At 47.1% G+C, this 6,390-nt stretch overlaps 2 pseudogenes; both read right to left on the bottom strand.

Moving 5' to 3' along the window:
- Positions 1 to 1,752: 1,752 nt before the first annotated feature.
- On the bottom strand, positions 1,753 to 3,831 carry LOC144798080 (syncytin-A-like; annotated as a pseudogene).
- Positions 3,832 to 4,896: 1,065 nt separating this feature from the next.
- LOC144799259 (uncharacterized) lies at positions 4,897 to 5,842 on the bottom strand (annotated as a pseudogene).
- Between the last annotated feature and the right edge of the window lie 548 nt (positions 5,843 to 6,390).

Raw genomic sequence — 6,390 nt, forward strand, 5'->3', positions numbered from 1 at the left:
ATCAGAGTCAGAGTCTCGCTCCTGGGAGCTCAGAGCTTCGAGCAGAGAGGCACAGTGTCAGAGTGGGAGTCTCACTCCGGGAACCTCAGAGCTCCAAGCAGAGAAGCACAGTGTCAGAGTAAGAGTCTCACTCCCGGGAGCTCAGAGCTTCCAGCAGAGAAGCAGAGTGTCAGAGTCAGAGTCTCGCTCCCGTGAGCTCAGAGCTCCCAGCAGAGAAACACAGTGTCAGAGTTAGAGTCTCTTTCCCGAGAGCTCAGAGCTCCGAGCAAAGAAGCACAGTGTCAGAGTCTCGCTCCCAGGAGCTCAGAGCTCCAAGCAGAGAAGCACAGAGTCAGAGCCTCGCTCCCGGGAGCTCAGAGCTCTGAGCAGCGAAGCACAGTGTCAGAGTCAGAGTCTCACTCCCGGGAGCCAGGAGCTCCGATCAGAGAAGCACAGTGTCAGAGTCAGAGTCTCGCTCACGGGATATCAGAGCTCCTAGCAGAGAAGCACAGTGTCAGAGTCAGAGTCTCATTCCCGAGAGCTCAGATCTCCGAACAGAGAAGCACAGTGTCAGAGTCTCGCTCCCGTGAGCTCAGAGCTCCCAGCAAAGAAACACAGTGTCAGAGTCTCATTCCTGAGAGCTCAGAGCTCTGCGCAGAGAAGTACAGTGTCAGAGTCTCGCTCCCAGGAGCTCAGAGCTCCAAGCAGAGAAGCACAGAGTCAGAGCCTCGCTCACAGGATATCAGAGCTCCTAGCAGAGAAGCACAGTGTCAGAGTAAGATTCTCGCTCCTGGGAGCTCAGAGCTCCAAGCGGACAGGCACAGTGTCAGAGTCAGAGTCTCTCTCTTGGGAGCTCAGAGCTTTGAGCAGAGAAGCACAGTGTCAGAGTCAGACTCTCGCTCTTCGGACCTCAGAGCTCCAAGCAGAGAAGGACAGTGTCAGAGTCAGAGTCTCGCTCCCAGGAGATCAGCGCTCCAAGCAGAAAAGCATAGTGTCGGAGATACAGACTTGTTCCCGGGAGATCAGAGCTCCGAGCAGAGAAGCACAGTGTCAGAGTCCGAGTTTCACTCGCGGGAGCCCAGAGCTCCGATCAGAGAAGCAGAGTGTCAGAGTCACTCCCGGGAGCTCAGAGCTGAGTCTCGCTCCCGGGAGCTCAGAGCTGAGTCTCGCTACTGGGAGCTCCGAGCAGAGATGCACAGTGTCATAGTCAGAGTCTCGCTCCTTGGAGCTCCAAGCAGAGAGGCACAGTGTCATAGTTAGAGTCTCGCTCCTGGGAGCCCAGAGCTTTGAGCATAGAAGCAGAGACGCAGAGTGTCAGAGTCAGAGTTTAGCTCACAGGATATCAGAGCTCCTAGCAGAGAAGCACAGGTACAGAGTAAGATTCTAGCTCCTGGGACCTCAGAGCTCCAAGCAGAGAGGCACAGTGTCAGAGTCAGAGTCTCTCTCCCAGGAACTCAGAGCTCTGAGCAGAGAAGCACAGTGTCAGAGTAAGAGTCTTGCTCCTGGGAGCTTAGACACCTTCCAGCTCAGTCTCGCTAGCAGATGGGCTTGTGGTATGTGGTATTTGTAGTTCCAACATTTAAAACACTACTTGTTTCCCGAGTCTGGAAGAAGATATGACCTACGCTTCATGCAGTTGCTTATCTTTTTGACTGCAGGACCTTTCCTGTCCTTCCAACAAACTGTGTGACCTGATAAGTTCAGCCAAACTCATTGTCCCTGCAACATGCATTTTCTGGCCTATTTCACGTGCAGAGACCTGGGCCTATATTTCTACTGAGGCCTAAAGCTGCTTTTAACTTGGAACTTCTGCATAGAAGTTACAAGCCTTAACTCTGTATGTGTTTGCACAGAATGTATCCTAATTTTCCCTATATCATTCCCACCTCTAGTTGATTCTTCAACTACTTCTTCTCCTAATCGCCCATCCTCAAAGGGAATCTCCCCATATATAAGACTCTGTTCTAAGACATCTGTGGTGCTTTTCCCAACCAAGAATGCTCCTCCCACACTAGCTGTCATCTTTTTGCAACAGGCTAGTATCACCTGAAATAAATGGCACATCAAAAGCAATACAACAATTAAAGGCAACAAGGCCTTGAATAACCCTGACATCCAGGACGGCACCCAATTGAACCAGTCCTTGAACCACTCACCCGGAGTACCCCCCTCTTCAACAATCTTTTTGTGGAGATCATGCAATGTCTGAATGGCCCTGGTCAATGTCCCGTTGTCTGCATCATTGGCTGGCACACATGTGCAGCAGGCGGATCCAATCTTCTTGCACACCCCCCCCTCCTTGGCCGTCATTAAATCTAGAATGTATCTATGCTGCATCACCATTAATCTCAGGGCACGTAGTTCTTCCTTTATGGCATTGAAGCCATCTTCTGTGGCATTTATGGCCTTCATTAGCTCCAATTTTGTGATCTGGAGCCAGCCGGCTGTTACTTTTGCCTGAAACAATGGTATAATACTGCCAAACACCTGAGCATCATTAAAAAGACTGTATTCTTGCGGAACATCTTTCCAGGTTGTGGTGCCAAAGTACTCAGCATATCGTTTCTTCACGTGGTGGTGCAGCAGGGTCATTGGACGGCTCATAGGATGGTCATGCAATGTCTTAATATACACTGCTGGTATCATCAGGAAGGGAGTGTGCAGTGTGACCAGGGCGCAGAGACCACTCCAGTTCGGGGGGTAGCTGTAGGTGGAGCCGGGCCCCACACTGCCAATAGTGGTCCATCAGGCTGGCGGTGCCCCCCTGCATGTCAGCGTTGTCCACGGTGGTATTGCAATTGAGGTTCTTTCCCACCTTTACTGTCCCATTTCCTCTGAAACAAAGAGAAAACTGTGTTAATTTCACTGCTACCCTAGGGTGTGTGTTAGTTCCTGTCCAGGTATATCTCTGTATGTTTGCATCCCTTATTTGCTGACATTGTCCTACTACCTTATCAAATTTTAAAGGGCTATTTGTTTTTGTGCCATTCCACAATGATATAGCTCTACATATGAATGTGGCACCAGTGTGCCATTTATCATTGACAAATACTGACCCTGTAACATTGAGTACTGGCCTAGCTCTGCGCAGTCAGGGGGCAGAGCTTTGGCTGAATAGTCACTACATTCGGACGATGGATTAGACTTTCCTAAAAAGCTCCGCTGTAATATCCATTTTTCCCAGACATTTCTTCCCTGCTTTCTTCATTCTTGATACTTCCTTCACTATGTCTTCATTTTCTGTCAGAATTTGTAGGACCCCAGGGCTGGTGTGAAATAAGGTTGTATTGACTCGAGGCGTTGCCAGACTAACATGCATTGGTTGCAGCTGTGCTTTTATTTGACATAAAAAAATTTGCAAATGACAGTGCATAACATTTGGGGGTACCTCCTTGGGGTGATGCAATCTATCTACCGCAGTGGCATGGGGAATAAGGGAGCATACATAACAACTGGTATTAGTTGTAGATTGACCTATACTATGCATGTGCTGATACCAACTATTTTCAAGCAGAGCATTGTGGAGAGGGTGATGATCAGTATCATTTTCAACACTTCTACGCATGCGCATGATGTCTAATGTAGAGAAAAAATAGAAATAGACTCCGCTATCATCATCAATATTAACGCACAGAGGAGGAAAAATAGAAAAAAGTACATATCTTAAAATAAGTGTCTGTTGAAGCTTTGGAGGGAGGCTTTACTCCGGCTTTACTCCGGTTGCTTCTCCTGTCCTCCCCCCTCCTTTTCCTGCTCGGTGTCCGAAAGGATAGCTGGCAAGATTGGCGCAGGGTGAATGTCCCTCAGATGGTACCATGGCTTATGTCCTTGAACTTTCACCGCAGTAGCTGTGCTGTGAGTTACTGGGAAGGGTCAGTTGAATTTGCTGTCCTTCCAGGTACGGATAAAGTTCTTTGTGTACACTAGAGTTCCAACTGACAAAGGTGGTCTTTGGTCATCTGCTGGAAGTGCATTGGCATGCTTATCTGCTGCCTGGGTGACCTGTTAAGAGAAGAACTGTGCGGCTTTTGTTATCTGTGCAATATAGTCAGACGTTTTAGTTTGAACAACTTCAGGTGCACTTTCAGTTTGCAACTTGTGTCTACTTGGGGGCACAAATGTACTCATAAGCCTTCCAGTCACTATTTGGTGTCGAGTCAAATGGTGATCTGACCCTGGGGTATTTCTGAGCAAATAATGCTAATGGGAGACAGTACAACCAGTTATTTTTCAAGGTGACATACAGTTTACTCAATTTGTTATTTAGGAGGCCATTAAGGCGTTCCACAATACCATTACTTTGAGGGTGATAAGCTGATGAGAGCCTGTGTGTTATTCCTAGCAAGGTGGTAAGATGGGAAAATATGTTATTCACAAAATGTGTGCCATTGTCAGATCTGATCCCTTCGGGAATTCCCCATCTTGGAATAACCTCAAGGATCAGAAAAGCCGCCAGAAGATTTGGCATCACAGTGCACCAAAGGGCCTGCTTCGATCCATCTTGAAAATGGACAGACTACAACTATGAGATACCGGTAACGGTTGCATCTGTCAATCATATCAACATAATCAATGTGCAACTCCTTCAAGGGTCCTTGTGGTCGGGGTATTGTAGAAGCTATTACCTTGAAGGTGGGATTTGGGGAATACTGCTGTCATACGGTGCATGTGTATAAGTACATTGTGATCATCTCATGTAAGTTGGGAACAAACCAATCCTGGCGTATCTGGAGGGACATGTTGTCTCTGGCAGTGTGTGATGGAAAGTGTAGCTGGTTCAAGGCTATAAGTAATAGCGCTTGGGGCATGATAGGCTTCCCTGTGGATATCTGTCTGTATATTAAATCTGTACCTGTCTGTGTGAATCCCCTAGATTCCCACAACTGCTTTTCATGGTCTGGAGTATTTTCCTGTATCTCAGATGTAGGTGAGCTGTTTCTGTATAATGCCTAGAAGGGTCCAGGGCATCATAAGCTGCATCTGTGTCGCTAGCTGCTGTGTCAATTGGTAATAGAATTGGGGCAAGTACATTGGTTAGAGGGAGTTTGGCTGCTTCCTCGACTGCCCAATCAGCCAAGGCATTTCCACGGGACACAAAGTCTTGAGAATTGGTGTGAGGTGCACATTGTACTACAGAGACTGCATGTGGTAGAGCTAGAGCTACAATCAGGTCTTTTAAAAGAGGGCAATGCATGACAGGACTTCCATCGGATTTCAGGAATCCCCGTCTGCTCCACCGCATAATACTGGAAGGCACTGTTGTAGTGACGTAGGCGGAATCAGAATACACTGTAATTTTTTCGCCTTCACCCTGCTTAAGGACCACCACCAGTGCTACTAGCTCAGCAGCTTGAGCAGAATATTGGATGGCAAAGTTATTTGTTTTGTTATCTGCAAAGTATCTGAAGAATCATGCTGCATGGATCTGACCACTGCTGCCCCTGTATGTCATATTCCTGTGTCCTGATCTATTGTGGGAGATCCATCTACAAAGTATATGTTGCACATTCATGAGGGTCACTATCTGCACCTTCAATAGAGGGTGCAAAGAAAGTAGCAGGGTTGACTGTATGACACTTGACTACCTTGAGAGATGGTAGTGATAAAATAATCTCAGCCTGATACTCGCTGTGTTGTTAGTGTCGTCTTAGACCTTCTTAATTATTGCAAACACTGCATGTTCTGCATACAGCGTCAGAGGTGAACCCATCACAATGGGGGTACTTTTCTCAACCGCAAAGGCTGCTGTTGCCAAACCTTGCTCACAGGGGTAATGGCCTTTCATAACAGGATCGAGTAGGCCACTAAAGTATGCAATTGGTTTGTGGCCTAAAGGATACTTTTGGGTGAGGACAGCCGTCATCACCTGGCCATTGCAGCGGCAAAAAAGGAAACACTCTTTAGTGTAGTCTGGTGTTCCTAACACTGGTGCATTTGTTATCTTTGTCTTTAGTTTGTGAAATGTTTCTCGCATTTCTGCAGTCCATGTTATTCTGTCTTTCTGTGTCTTTGCCTGTTTGATAGCTGGGAGCAAAGGGGTTGTCAAGGTGCTATAGTCAAAAACACATTGTCTGACATAGTTGCATAGGCCCAAGAATTTTTGCATTCCCTTAACTGTCTCAGGTTCAGTCATCTGTTTAATTGACGCTGCTCTTTCAGGTGTAACTTGGCGACCTAAGGCTGATAACAATTGTCCCATATAATGGACTTCTTCCTGGCAATATTGTAATTTGTCTCTGTCTACTTTGCAGCCTCGTTGGGCGAGGGTGAAAAGCAGAGACACAGTATCTTTTCTGCACTGTTCTTCTGTGGCACTACAAATTAGTAAGTCATCGACCTACTGCAGTATTGTACTGTCACTTTGAAAATTAGTGAGGCCATTCTTGACTGCTCTGTTGAAGACACTAGGGG

The sequence above is a fragment of the Lissotriton helveticus genome, chromosome 12 (assembly GCF_964261635.1).
Source record: "Lissotriton helveticus chromosome 12, aLisHel1.1, whole genome shotgun sequence".
Lineage (NCBI taxonomy): Eukaryota > Metazoa > Chordata > Amphibia > Caudata > Salamandridae > Lissotriton > Lissotriton helveticus.